This window comes from Sus scrofa, chromosome 2, assembly GCF_000003025.6.
Source record: "Sus scrofa isolate TJ Tabasco breed Duroc chromosome 2, Sscrofa11.1, whole genome shotgun sequence".
Taxonomy (NCBI): Eukaryota; Metazoa; Chordata; class Mammalia; order Artiodactyla; family Suidae; genus Sus; species Sus scrofa.
Window position 1 is genome coordinate 88,286,157 of NC_010444.4, and position 14,885 is coordinate 88,301,041.

The 14,885-nt window shown below is 41.2% G+C and overlaps 1 long non-coding RNA gene across 1 annotated transcript; it reads left to right on the forward strand.

Annotated features, from left to right (window-relative positions):
* Window positions 1,478-14,227, forward strand: LOC102158947. Its single transcript, XR_301865.3, has 5 exons — window positions 1,478-2,234; window positions 7,928-7,994; window positions 10,112-10,194; window positions 11,264-11,345; window positions 13,916-14,227. It is a non-coding gene; the product is annotated as an uncharacterized LOC102158947 (long non-coding RNA).

Here is a 14,885-nt window from a genome sequence, read left to right on the forward strand (position 1 = left end):
ATTCTGGTTTTCCAACCAACAGGTTTGATAGCCACATAACATTAGAGCTTATAGATCATTCAATCCAATGTTTTGAGAGATGAGAAAATAAAAATCCTGGGAAGCTAAGAACTCTGCCAAAGTCACACAGATGCTTGTACAGAATGAGATACCAGGTTGTCTTATCACATCTCTTCCAACAAGGCTGAAGGCAGTATGATGTGGAAGCCCCACTTGCCTAGGAATAAGGAGAGCTAGGTTTAGTGCTTGATTCTTGGATGTGACATTAAACTCTTAACCTGTCTGGACCAATTTCTTAGCAATAAACAGATGGTTCTGACCTAGAATTATCTAATAAGACAGCCATTAGCTATCCAAAATAAGATAGTCTGTTAGGGGAGCTCCCATTGTGTCGCAGCAGAATGAATCCGACTAGGAACCATGAGGTTGCGGATTCGATCCCTGGCCTCGCTCAGCGGGTCAAGGATCCTGCGTTACTGTGAGCTGTGGGGTAGGTCACAGACACAGCTTGGATCCCGTGTTGCTTTGGCTGTGGTGTAGGCTGGCAGCTATAGCTCCCTTTGGACCCCTAGCCTGGGAACCTCCATATGCCAAGGGTGCGGCCCTAAAAAGACAAAAAAAAAAAAAAAAAAAAAGATAGTCTGTAAGTATAAAATGTGTATACAGTTTGAAAGACTTGGTACTATATAAAATGTAAAATATCTCATTCCATCATTGTATTAATTTCACGTTGAAATGATAACATTTTGGGTATTGGGGGTTCGATACAACATATTACTAAATTATTTGTATCTGTTTCTTTTCCTTTTTAAAACGTACCTACTAGGGCATTCTAAATTACCTATATGGTTTGCATTATCTTTCTACCAGATACATTACAAGAGAGAATATTTCAGGGTTTGTTTCAGATCAGTAGTCAGCAAACTTTTCTTTGGCAAAAGGCCAGAGTGTAAATATTTCAGGCTCTGTGGACCATATGGTCTCCGTCACAAGTGTTCGAGTCTGTCCTTGCTGCACAAAGGCAAGTACTGACAATCCATGTGAGTGTGGCTTTGTTTCAATAAAACTTTATACATGCATATAAATGGGTGTATGCATACAACCCCTATACCAAAAGATGTGTCTGTGTTTTGATAAAACTGCAGTGACAAAAACAGGCAAAGGGCCTGGCATGGTCTTGAGGCTACCTGTAGTTTGCCCTCCACAGCCTATGGGTCTATTTACCCTTAGTTCCACTCAATATGTACTGAGGAGCTATTCTCTACTTTAAAATATGGAAGATATGGGAGTTCCCATTGTGGCGCAGTGGAAAGGAATCCGACTAGGAACCATGAGGTTGCGGGTTCAATCCCTGGCCTTACTCAGTGGGTTAAGGATCCGGTATTGCCATGTGCTGTGGTGTAGGTCATAGACGCAGCTTGGATCCCGAGTTGCTGTGGCGAAGGCCAGTGGCTGCAGCTCTGATTAGACCCCTAGCCTGGGAACCTCCATATGCCGTGGGTGCGGCCCTAGAAAAGGCAAAAGACAAAAAACAAATCAAAACAAAAATATATGGATGATAAAGACCCAGCTTCTGCCTTGACTCTAGAGGGGGAGCCAGGAGCATAAACAAAGAAGCTGTGATGATAGAGCATGAACAACATGGTAATCAAGGGGCTTAAAGAAGGCTTCTTAGGGAAGCAAGAGTTGAGATAGGGGGGGCTGAAGAATGAGGAGGTTTCCAGATGAAACACACAGGTATATCTAGGGACCTGTGATAATGTAAGGGGAAGAAGTATTTGTATGTGTGTGTGTGTGTGGATGGGGAGTGACGTCAGAAAGGGACAAGGGGCCAAATGATGAAATGCCTTATCCACCACACCGAAAGCATACTCAGAGGCTGAGAGAGTCCATGGTCAATGGGAATTCTGAGGGCCAAAGCATGCCACCTGGGGGACCAGCCCTGCGTGGAGCACCAGCCAGTGGAGGGCTGCCAGGGTGGAGAGGCTCCGGAGAAGCACAGAAGCAGCTGCAGAAGTGATGAGTGGGCAATCTGCAGGTAATTAGATCTGTGTGTTTTGCATCAGAGAGCTGAAAACCTAGCTCTGTGCTGGCCCCCAGTAGGGCAGAACAACCTTACCTGGTACCGTTGGCAGGCCTGAGGCAGAGGCAGAAACGAAGAGGACAAGAGCACAAGGAAAGGGAGGAAAGTAGTTGAAAGAAAAAGCAAGTTGAAAGCTGAGGTCTCTCTGGAGGTAATAAATCGGTAATGACCTTGGGGGACTCTCAGAGGTGCTGAGGAGAAATGTACTAGGGGCTTATAGGCTACGTGCAGACGTTCTTGGCCCAGACTATGCATTACAATCTCTTGTGCAATTGGAATTAAAAAAAAATAATATGGATGCTTTGATGCTTGTCTCCCCCATCCCCCACCCGGGACTCTGATTTAATTAGAATCAGAGGCTCCTGCATTAGTAATTTTAAAAGATGATTCCAGTGACAGCCAGGGTTAAAAACCACTGGTTTGGCTGACCGGAAGCTGAACTGATGGCCTATGACTATTTGGCCGGTAAAAATGATGCTTAACAGTTAAAGGATCCCAAGTTGTCACTGCTTTGACACAGGTTTGATCCCTGGCCTGGGAACTTCTGCTTGCTTGGGGTGGTGCAAAAAAAAAAGGAAAGAAAAGGATGATGCTTAAGAGAATCCAGGCAAAGCAAGGCAGAGAATCAATCCCATTTTCATACATGGGAAAAGAATGCCAATTACATGCTATACTAATCCACAAATATTTAGAGTTGATTAGTACTGTTATTTGATGTATAATTTTTCTACATGAGTCTGAAATAACTAAAATCAGGTGATTTTGCCAGAAATGTTTGGTCCCAGATGTTCCAGACTATAGTCTCTTTTGGGGGATCATCAACTCTTTTTTTTTTTTTTTTTTTGTCTTTTTTCCTTTTCTTGAGCCGCTCCCTCGGCATACGGAGGTTCCCAGGCTAGGAGTCTAATCAGAGCTGTAGCCACCAGCTTACACCAGAGCCACAGCAACGCGGGATCTGAGCCGCGTCTTCGACCTACACCACAGCTCATGGCAATGCTGGATCCTTAACCCACTGGGCAAGGCCAGGGATCAAACCTGCAGCCTCATGGTTCCTACTCGGATTCATTAACCACTGAGCCACGACGGGAACTCCGGGGGAATCATCAACTCTTAGAGACAGGTCTGCTGCTGCCCAAGATTTCTCTTCAATAAGCAGAAGGTTGTTAGAACCTGATTAAAGCAGCTGCAGACCACCGGCAGACCATAACTCTGGTTTAAGAGGTTTTGGTTTTGTTTTTTCCTGGCAGAAGATAGAGCCACACAAAAATACTTAATCAAGAGTAGGTACATTCAAAAGCAATAAAAAAATAGTATCTCATCATTTTCTAGTGGGAGGATTATAAATGGACATTTCTTTGCTTTTAAAGTAAAGAATAAAAGACATGAAACTACTTTGAAAGATTCAGTCTACCTGACCATCTTATGCATATGCAGATGGAGGTTTCCAGGTTGCGGGTTGAAGCATAGCTGTAGCCACCAGCCTATGCCACAGCCATAGCAATGGGGATCCAAGCCACGTCTGCAACCTACACCACAGCTCATGGCAATGCTGGATCCTTAACCCACTGAGCGAGGCCAGGGATCAAACCTGCATCCTCATGGATGCTAGTCAGATTCGATTTTGCTGAGCCACAGCGGGAACTCCTACCTGGCCATCTTACTTTATATTGCATTCCCACTCCCTGTTTGCCTGCCTGTCTTTATTTTTGCATAGCTCTTCACATTTTAACATAGTACATAATTGTTACTTTGTTTATTGTCTCCCCATCCTCACTAGGAGGGAAACTCCAGGAGGGCAAGGATTGGTGTCTGTTGTATTCAGCTGCATTCCAGTAACCAGCCCTAGTGAGGGCTCAATGTTGAAAAAGCAAATGAATTGTTTAAAAACTGTAGTTATTTTAACACATCGAAAATGCTTTAGAACAAGGGCGGGAAGGTCTAATACCATTTTAAGAGTGAGTTTCTTTAAGAATCTAGTTTTATGAATCCAACTAGGAATGATGAGGTTGCAGGTTCAATCCCTGGCCTCGCTCAGTGGGTTAAGGATGGATTCGGTGTTGCCATGAGTTGTGGTGTAGGTCACAGACGAGGCTTGGATCTGGCTGTGGTGCAGGCTGGCGGTCATAGCTCCGATTAGACCCCTAGCCTGGGAACCTCCATATGCCAAGGGTGCAGCCCTAAAAAAAGACTAAAATACAAAAAAAAAAAAAAAAAAAAAGAAAGAAAGAAAGAAAAAGAATCTACTTTTAAAAAAGATTTTGGAAAACAAACACAATGGCTGTGCAAAAAAAAAAAAAAAAGATTTTGGTATTCTGCTAAAGCAGTTTGAAACAGTAATACATAGTGAAGGTATAAAATCAGTTACGAGGCTGGGAGAAATCAGATCAAGTTAGTCAATAGTTGTATAATTACCCGTTGACTGAAGGAGAATCATCCTAGGATTTTCATTCAGGTCTACATTATGTTAAATAGTGTCTTCTCTCTCTCTGGCTATTTAGGCCCAAAAGATGAGGACAGAAGTAGAAACAGGGAGAATAAGAGAAATTAACTGAGTATTTTCTTTCTATAAGTTGTAAGCAAATAGTTACAGACCCACTAAGGGTTTAAAAGCGGACTGGGAACTACCTATATGAATTTCTTTATGAAGAGTTGCTCTGAAGTCTGTAATTCTGGAATCAGGACATCCCTGCTGACTTCTGATTCTCAAGAAGATTTATGGCAAATTTAATGCACCTAAGTGAACCTGGGTTAGTTTGAGCAGTGGATTGTAGAACAGGTACTTAGCTACAGTTATGTTAAAGGTTAATGAGAAAGGTTCTTGCCTGTAGAAGGATGTTAAATTTTCTTGACATTGTTACACATTGTGATCACTTTCTAATAAAAAAAAAGTGCTTGTCCATTGTCATTATGAATTTTGCATAATGCATTGTGCATTTCAGTAACTAAATTTTGAGCAAAAAAGGCATGTCCGGGTGGCAGTTAGTCACTGCCATAAGAAGTCTTCCAAGTTGGGCCCTTGCCTGAGAAGTAATCTTCTCACCTGTTGAGACTTAACTGCTCTTCAGGCTGCCCACCAAATGGTAATCCAGCCTTGAAGTCCTCATCTCCAGTCATAGCCCAAGGAAGTGGTGGCTCCAATACAAAACATTGACTTCAGTTCTGTGTCTTACTTAATTAAGGGAGACAGTCGATTCAAGGGTGTGGAAAGAGGAGGAGAAGAAGATAGGGGCAGGAGAGAGGAGAGAGATGAACATCAAAGAGACAGAAGGGGCTATCGGGGGACAGCTTGATTGACTTGTGTGCACCCAGAGACATACCTGTGCACATGGACATAGTTTCCCCAGAAAGACAGGGAGACTCACAAATAGGAATGTATTGGAATTTAGGGCTTGGTACTAAAGGCATCTAAAGACATGTCTTCCCCCCTCCCCCAACTATAGATATAAATGGTAATAACAACACCTAGGAATTGCAAAGTGAGCTGATACACCTAAATCAAAGAGTAAAAAGTTATGCATCCTGCCCAGGGATACACTCTTTAGGTATTTAAAAATATTACAAACCCTAGATTTTCTTTAAGGTAACATCTTTCCGAATTACTTTCACGATTACACACACTTAGGAGATGTAAGAAGGCATTCAGATATCATGGTGGCCTTGAATAGGTCCAAGAAGATAAGATTAAAAGAATCTTTTAAAACCATATATAAGATAGTTAAGAAGTGAAGGAGAATAAAGTAAGGGAATATGAGTAATAAAGAGAAAAAGGTAGTAAAGAGAAGATTCAAACTAAAACTGCACTTAAGTCTCTCCATGCCTGTGTACATTTCTTTTTGGGGAATCTGCCCTGATGACTTTTTTTGTTGACTAGGTGGCCATGTTTTGTACCACCTGACTCTGCCTCTCTACCCCTAACCACACATGTTGCTGCTGAAAAGTGGCATCTGGTCCAGGGGTAGCCAGTTCAGGGACTTGTCTGTGGCTAATAGAATATAAGCCCCATAACAGCAGACATTTCTATCTGTCTCTTCCACTGCTTTTACCCCACATCTGGAAGAGTGCTTAGCATACATTAGAAGTTCCATACATATCGAATGAATGAAAGAATGAATGAATGAATGAATGAATGAATGTGGCTTGACCCAAGGGCATGAGCTGGCCAGCAATCAGTGAGAAGATTCTGCAGAAAAATTGCACTAAAGTTGTTGCGAAGGAGGAGGAGGAGGACATTTTAGGCAGGAGGAATAAATATGCAAATACACGAGGCAGGAAAAAGATAAACATGGAATTATGAGTCTGTTAAGTGCAAAAAAGGATCAGCAGAAGACGTAGCAGAAAAGGCAGGTGGGACTAAGTGGTCAAGGAGCCACAGTTTTATTCTATAGGTGGTTAGCGGCCATAAAGAGCAAGCACTAGGAAGGCAGGATTACATTTTCCTGTGAGAAATTTTACCCTGACGGTGAAGTGGTTTGATTGGAGCGGCAGGCGGGGTTTGAGGCGGGGTTTGGGGTGGGGTGGGGCCATGACTAGAAGGGTCTGTGGAATCTGGGCAGAAGAGGTGGGAATGTAGAGGAAGAACTGGATATGGGAGTTTGGGGGCAAAATCATCAACTTGATAACTGATGAAGACAAGATGGGTAAGTTTTTCTAGCCATAAAGAATAAAGACATGAGAAACAATCATTAACATTTGGAAATAACTTTGCAGTTGCCAAAGAAAATGTGCATACTCTTAATTATTAGCACAGCACTGTTGGGGGAAGTGACTCCTATCATCAAAACATCCATTTTAGAGAGCTCCCGTCGTGGCGCAGTGTATACGAATCCGGCTAGGAACCACCACGAGGTTGTGGGTTTGATCCCTGGCCTCACTCAGTGGGTTAAGGATCGGGCATTGCCATGAGCCGTGGTGCAGGTTGCAGACAGTGTTCAGATCTGGTGTTGCTGTGGTGTAGGCCGCCAGCTTTAGCTGTGATTAGATCCCTAGCCTGGGAACCTTAAAAAAAAAAAAAAAAAAAAAAAGTATACTCAAAAAACAAAAAAGCATCCATTTTATAGAAGAGAGTAAGTCTCAGCAAATTCAAGAGGTTTGCCCAATGTCACTTATACTGTAAGAGGCAAAGCCAGAGATAAAATTTAGTTTCCCTGATTTGAAGCTCATTCTTTTTCCCCCTCATCAGGCTGTCTCTATGAGAGTCAGGTAAACAGATAAGAGTATAGAAAAAGATTTCTCAAGGTAGTTCCACTGTTGAAAAGACAACAGAAAGACAAAAAAGTGAAACTTCTTGCAAAGTATTTTTATGTAATTAATCTTACTTTTCCTTTACTCATTAAAATGCTGAAAGAACAAAAACATTCCGGACTCAGAATCTCATTCTTTTCTGTATTGATTTGGTGTTTAAATTCAAAAGTAGAAGTCTTCGTTTTTCTCATTTTCCTCTTTTTGAAGAAAAATGACATTTTATAGTTTTGCGAGTAGGGTTATTTTTCTTGTCGGGATTTTATACTCTCTTTCAAAAATGACAGGTAATGCATTTCATAGTGCCCTTGTAGCCAGTTTCTGATGATACTGAACTGAGTCTTTACATCGCATTTCTCTTATAAGGAATATGATATTGTATACCGATATTCAATTCGCTAATCTTAATGATGTCCCTGTCATTTCAACAAGCGTCAGGAATGTTATTATTCCTCCTTGCCAACAGAGAAACTCAGTCTCAAAGTGGTTAAGTCCGTTCACAGGAGTTTTGCAAAGTAGATCAATGCCATTCTCTTTTACTTTCAATCCATGAGATAACTCAGTCTCCAACTGAAGAAAAAAAGTGTTATTGTTGATTTTTTTCAGATGAAGATTCACACTCATTTAACCTGCATTGAATGTATTGAATAACCCTACTATAGGCTCGTACGAGGTAAGTTATTTTGTTTAATCCTCAGGAACTCTCCAGTCCTTTTTTTTTTTTGCCTTTTCTAGGGCCGCTCCCACAGCATATGGAGGTTCCCAGGCTAGGGGTCCAGTTGGAGATGTAGCCACCAGCCTACGCCAGAGCCACAGCAATTCGGGATCCGAGCCATGTCTGCAACCTGCACCATAGCTCACGGCAACGCCGGATCCTTAACCCACTGAGAAAGGCCAGGGATTGAACCCGCAACCTCATGGTTCCTAGTCGGGTTCGTTAACCACTGTGCCACGACGGGAACTCCTCTCCAGTCTTTTATCTACTTAAATAATGATTAATGGCATTAATTTAGTAGAAAGGGGATACATTCATTGGTTTCTAAAGCAAAACCCTTTTCCTCCCTCATTTTGTATTTAAAGTTATCAAAGTGAATGCAAAAATTTTAAGTGTAAGCTCAGGGACATTATTATTAAAACCAAATATTCTTGTCAATGAAAAGAACCTTTTTATTTAAGTGTGTGTTTTCAAGAAATTTAATAACTTCACAAAAACTTCCTTTAATTTTCATGCCTTTTAATTATAATGCATAAAATACATAGTACAATAATGTTTTTGAGTCAATAACCACCATTTTAAACTGGTTTCTCTAGTTGCAAGGCCAGGAGGAAACCACTAGGGGGCAAACAAAGCTGTCGTTTCTAAAAGAACTTAAAATCGCTGAATCAGAATTAGAGCAGGAAGTGACCCAAAGGTCATTGGATCCAAACTTCATATTTTATGGTTGTGAAAGTGGAGAATCAGTGATATTACCTGATTTGCTCAAGGCCACACAGCTTCTATGGAAGTCAAGCGTTCTTGTTCCTCTCCAGCCCATGTTCTTCTGGAGAGCAGTCTTCAGGTCTTTGTACAAGACTGTCGAATCTTTACTACCTTTGGGTAAACCCCGTTTTTGAGTCTTCCGTCCTCTGAGCTCTTGTCTCCTATCTAGAAAAACCTGGGAACTTGTTGCTAGGTTTCTTGGAATTTCTTCCTGTGAGATCGGTGATACTAAATGATGTCCTGGAGCCAGAACTAGTAAACAAAGCATGTGTGCTCTCTGTTTTGTCATCATCGTCACCATCAAACATACACTCTGTGGATATTGGGTTTGATGTTGCTTTGATTTCATAAGATGACTATTTTGATGAATACTGAAACCCTCCACTTCTAGGTTTATATTCTAGAGAAAATTGTGCACATGTACACAGGAAGTTTCAGTCAAAAAGTTCACAGCAGTATTGTTCATAAAAAGGCAAAAAATAGGAAACAGCCCCAATATCCATCAGTAGTAAAATGGATGACTAAACTGTGGTCTACTCATAAAAGGAATACTACAGAGTAGCAAAACCCAATGAATTTCAGCTTTGAGTATCAATAGATGATTCAGAAACACGGAGAACAGAAAAGCAAATCATATAAGCCTATTACGATTTCATTGACATAAACTGTAAAAGCAGGCAAATTCAGATGATGCATTGCTTGGGGATACACATATGATAAAGAAATTAATAGAAGCATGAAATGACTAACAAAGTTTCAACATATGGTTACTTATAGTGGACAGGGAAAGAGGTGTATAGAAGAGGTAGGCAGGAAATTTCTAAGGTAATGATTATGTTCTGTTTCTTAAGATGGATAGTCGGTATTTAGCTATTCTTTTATTATTCTTCTTTAAACAGCATATATATACTATTGTGGAGGTATGACATATTTCAAAGAAAGTTTAAACAATAAAAAAGCTAATTAGAAAAAAACCTTGGAAATTCTGCATTGCAGTTACAAAGATACATCTTGAAAACTGTTTTCTTTTTTATTTAGAATTAAAGCTAGGTTTTAACCTAAATCTCAGAACATATTGAGAATTAAACATAGTACAAAGTAGCTCAATAAGAGCCGTGTTTTAAGGAATATACTTATACTGAGGTTGGGAAGGATAAAAACGGCTAGGTCTGATGTTGTTGGATATAGCTATGTTTATATTGGCCCAATACATTCTCTTTTCATTGATGTTTCAGGAAATATGATATCCTATCTGGTGAGTGTTGTATTGAAGACCAAATCAACCTAGTAATATTCTTCTTTCGTTTTAGATGGAATGTAAAAAAAAGCTAAAGTTGTCATAAAGAACAGCGAATATAATCTATTATCCAATTTAATATACCCTGTCATTCAGGTAACTGAAATTTTTTACTGAAATTAGCATGACCTTAAACAACTATATGTGTGTGTGTGTATTTTAGAAACTTTAGAAGGAAATTATTCTCTATACCATGTGTGTATTGTTATAAATTATTATATTATACGAATATCTAGTTATATTGTTAAGCTCTGCAAAAATAAAGCCATGACCTCTTGGCTGAAGGGCAGAGCAATTCTCTAGGTCAGTTGCTGGAGGAGAAGGTAGGACCTTAGACAAGAAATGGGAACTGAGAGGACAGGCTCTGGGTTTAGGGTTGCCGAGACCAGCTCAGCAGGTTAGGGCTGAAGAACGGGTGCTGTGAAACTTAAGGAAAATGTTAACATAAAACAAGACACAGAGACATTTATTTTAATTAAAGGTGGGACCTGGGGGACTCAAGGTCTCAGGGACCAAGAGCAGCACCTCAAGAAACCACACTGCTTTTATTGTGCTCATTAGGATTACGTCAGGTGAGGAGGGGGTTGTAGGTGCAGGATGTAGATTTTTAAAAATTATTTTAAAAGTCACATAGCCAGTAGCTGATTAAGCTTTTATTCTGACCTTTAGGCATTTACTAGTCATTAGCATTGAGGAAGCTTGGCGTCAGCTATCTATGCATAGCATCTAGAGAATCACCATTGTGCTTCTGCAGATAGCGTGCCTAGGTTTGCACCTCGGTTCTCCTTGCTGATGCATATCCTGCTAACGACCCCTTATAAGCCCCTTGGGGTCATGAGGCTCATCTTCCTCTTATTCTTTAGAGGACATATCATGCTGTGCAAATGGCGTGCCTCTCTGCACAGGTCCGGTGTGCCTAGACCAAAGCATTTTGTTCTCATTCGGCTGACCACATGAATAACTTATGCCTCTAGGTCTTTGTTCTTAAGTCATTTACTAGCGCTGTGACTGTTTTTCAAGCAGGAAGATGGGGTAAAGCAAAGCAGGGCAAAATGGAGTTTTCAGCATAGAAAATAGAAGCAAAGAGGCTAAGAAAATATTGTAGAAACATCTCTTGTGACAACAGTAATAGGCCAGGTAGCTGGATCTCTCTTCTTCTTTCTAGATGCCCAGTCGGGGCCTCCATGCTCACATCATACATATGTACAAAGTAGAAAAAGGCACCACTTCCCCAAGTCTTCTTCAAGGTATTCTACTTTTAATGATTATAGAAGTGTCACAATGTACTAACTATATAAAAAGATATTTAGCTGCCTTTTGCCAGAAAATAATTTTGGTAAACACAGGAATCTCTAATGTCTGCAGTGTGAATGGTGCTTTCTTAGATGTGGAATTTTTGTGCAGTGCCCAACCTGCATGACTGTATATTAGTGCTGTGTCTGGGATTGTGTGCCTATGTGGTGGGTACTAGTCTGTGGTATTCACCACAATGAGGACGATTGGATGCTAGGAGGAATCCAAGAAAAATTCATTTTCCTGAGCCTTCATGTGGAATGGAAGGGCGTCTGTGAGAAAGCAGATTCTACTTTGGATACACTTTATTTTGATTTATTTTTTAAATTTTATTTATTTATTCATTTATTTATTTTATGGCCACCCCTGTGGCATATGGAAGTTCCTAGGCTAGGGGTGGAATGAAACCTGCAGCTGCTGGCCTATACCATGGGCACAGCCAGTGCAGGATCTGAGTTGCATCTATGGCTTATGCTGCAGCTCACAGCAATGCCAGCTCCTTAACCTACTGAGCAAGACCAGGGATTGAACCCACATCCTCACAGACACTATCTCGGGTCCTTAACCCACTGAGCCACAACGGGAATCCTATTCTTTTTGAAAACTATTTCCTAGATTTTAGTCCACCCTTTTATTATTGTCCATTCTGATCTCAGTTTGCTCAAAGAGGAACATCTCCTTCTCATCCAACCAGGATGGTGGCCAGATGGTGGGAGGGGAACTTCACAGGGAGAGTAGGGGGGCCAGGGGCCGGGGGAAGGAGAGCCAGCTATTCTTTCTACCAGGTAACTCCAGACTTGGAGATCCTGTCCTGGATTTTATTTCCTTACATTTACACTCCTAACATTTACCTACCGATGCTTCCTGGAATTTTAGGTTGTGAGCAACCAAAGATCTGTGAGTTTTGAAAAGGCAAATACAGGGTAGAGTACAGATCCTCTAGATTTTAATACTAATAACGAACAAGAGCTAACACTTATTAAGCACTAGTTATGAGCTGTGCTAAGATGTCTTAGCTGCTTATATATTTTAATATTTGCAACTGTCATATGAAGTGGGTCTACTAATGGAGGAAACTGAGGCTTAGAGAATTTAAATAACACTTCCCCAGATATATAGGAAGTGTCTGGTACAGGTTAGCTAAATCCATTTGATATAGTTCTGATGTAGGCCCGCCGATTATAGAGCCCCGATTTACCATTGTACAATCTAGAACAGTCCTTGAAGGTCTAATAGCTTTGCATATCTATGGGTGGAATATGAACATAAGTTCCAAATGGCCAGGATTACCCTGCAAAAACTCTTGAACAAGTAACAGCTGGATCAGTTAGCTTAGTCCTAACTGACAGATGGTTTATTCCCCTGGGCCTGGGGCAGCCAGGGATTGAGCAGGTTTGTGAGGGCATAAGCTTGTACAATTTGGGAGGTTACTTTAAGGAAATAAATATAAAAATTAGGCCTTTACATTTTACAAAATTATGAGACCATGTGAGCACATTGCCAGGGCCCTTCCAGGGCCTTGCAAAGGACCATGCAAGTTTGGGGCCCTGAAGCTGAAGTTTCATTGGCTTCACATAAATCTGTCTCAAGGGAGTTCCCATCATGGCTCAGTGGTATTGAACCGGACTAGTATCCATGAGGATGCAGGTTCGATCCCTGACCTCGATCCGTGGGTTAAGGATCCAGCATTGCTGTGAGCTGTGGTGTAGGTCACAGACATGGCTCAAATCCTGTGTTGCTGTAGTTGTGGAAAAGGCCAGTGGCTATAGCTCTGATTTGACCCCTAGCCTGGGAACTTGCCTGTGCTGGATGGAGGTGCAGCTCTAAAAAGAAAAAAGGAAAAATCTGTCTCAAGACTCAGTTCATATATGAAAGATCTGGATGGATCTAAGGTGTTTTTGAATAAGATAAACTTTTTTTTTGCCTTTTGTCTTTTTTGGGCTGCACCTGTGGCATATGGGGGTTCCCAGGCTAGGGGTCTAATCAGAGCTACAGCCGCCGGCCTACGCCACAGCCACAGCAATGCCATATCCAAGCGGCATCTGCGACCTTCACCACAGCTCATGGCAATGCTGGATCCTTAACCCACTGAGCATGGCCAGGGATCAAACCCACAACCTCAGGGTTCCTAGTCAGATTCATTTCTGCTGCGCCACTTTTTGACAGGAACTCCAAGATTAACATTTGAATTGGAGACTGAGTAAGTAAACCAGATTGCCTTTCTTAAGGTGGGTGGGTCAGTAGAAGAAGAATGCTTTATTAAGATAAAAAAAGGTGACCCACCCACAAGTAAGGGGGTGGAGGATTTCTCCTGCTTTGGAGCTGGGACATTATTTTTTTCCTGCCTTCAGACTCTTAATTGAAACATTGATTCTTCCTGGGTCTCCATCTACTGGTCTTCAGACTAGAACCACCCCATCTGCTCTCCTGGGTCTCCAGCTTTTTTAATGTAAATCTGCGTTTGATCAGCCTTCATAATCATGAGAGCCAATTCCTTGTAATAAATTTCTTTATATATCTACAGCTCTAGCTCTATCCCACTGATTTTGTTTCTCTGGAGAACCTTGATTGATGCAATTGAAGATAAGGATTTGAGGGGGCAAATATATAGGTTTCCTGTGGGTCACAGGTGGATTACATGAAAAAACTGGATTTTGGTCATCTTAAAAGAGATTCTACCAAAACTGTCTTTGTAAAGGATGGTAGTAGGCCATCTAAAGCTTCAGAATGAAGACATTTCATCAAAGAAGACATATAGATGGCCAACAGGCACATGAAAAAATGCTCAACATCAGTAATTATTAGAGAAATGCAAACCAGAACTACAATGAGGTACCACCTCACACCAGTTAGAGTGGCCATCATTAACAAGTCAACAAACAACAAATGCTGGAATGTAGAGAAAAGGGAACCCCCCCATACACTGCTGGTGGGAATGTAAATTGGTACAACCACTATGGAAAATAGCATGGAAATACCTCAGAAAACTAAATATGGAACTACCATATGACCCAGCAATCCCACTCCTGGGCATATATCCAGACAAAACTTTCCTTGAAAAAGATACATGCACCTGTATGTTCGTTGCAGCACTATTCACAACAGCCAAGACATGGAAACAACCTAAATGCCCATCAACAAATGAATGGATTAGGAAGATGTGGTACATGTATACAATGGAATACTACGGAGCCATAATAAGGACAAAATAATGCCATTTGCAGCAACATGGATGGAACTAGAGCCTCTCATGCTGAGTGAAGTAAGTCAGGAAGAGAAAGATACCATATGATGTCACTTATATGTGGAGCCTAAAATATGGCACAAATGATCTATCTACAAAACAGAAAAGATCCTGGACATGTAGGACAGCCTTCTGTTTGCCAGGGAATGGGATGAATTGGGAATCTGGGGTTGGTAGATGAAAACTCTCGAATTTGTAGTGGACAGACAATGACATCCTGCTGTGTAGCACAGGGAACTATATATCTAAT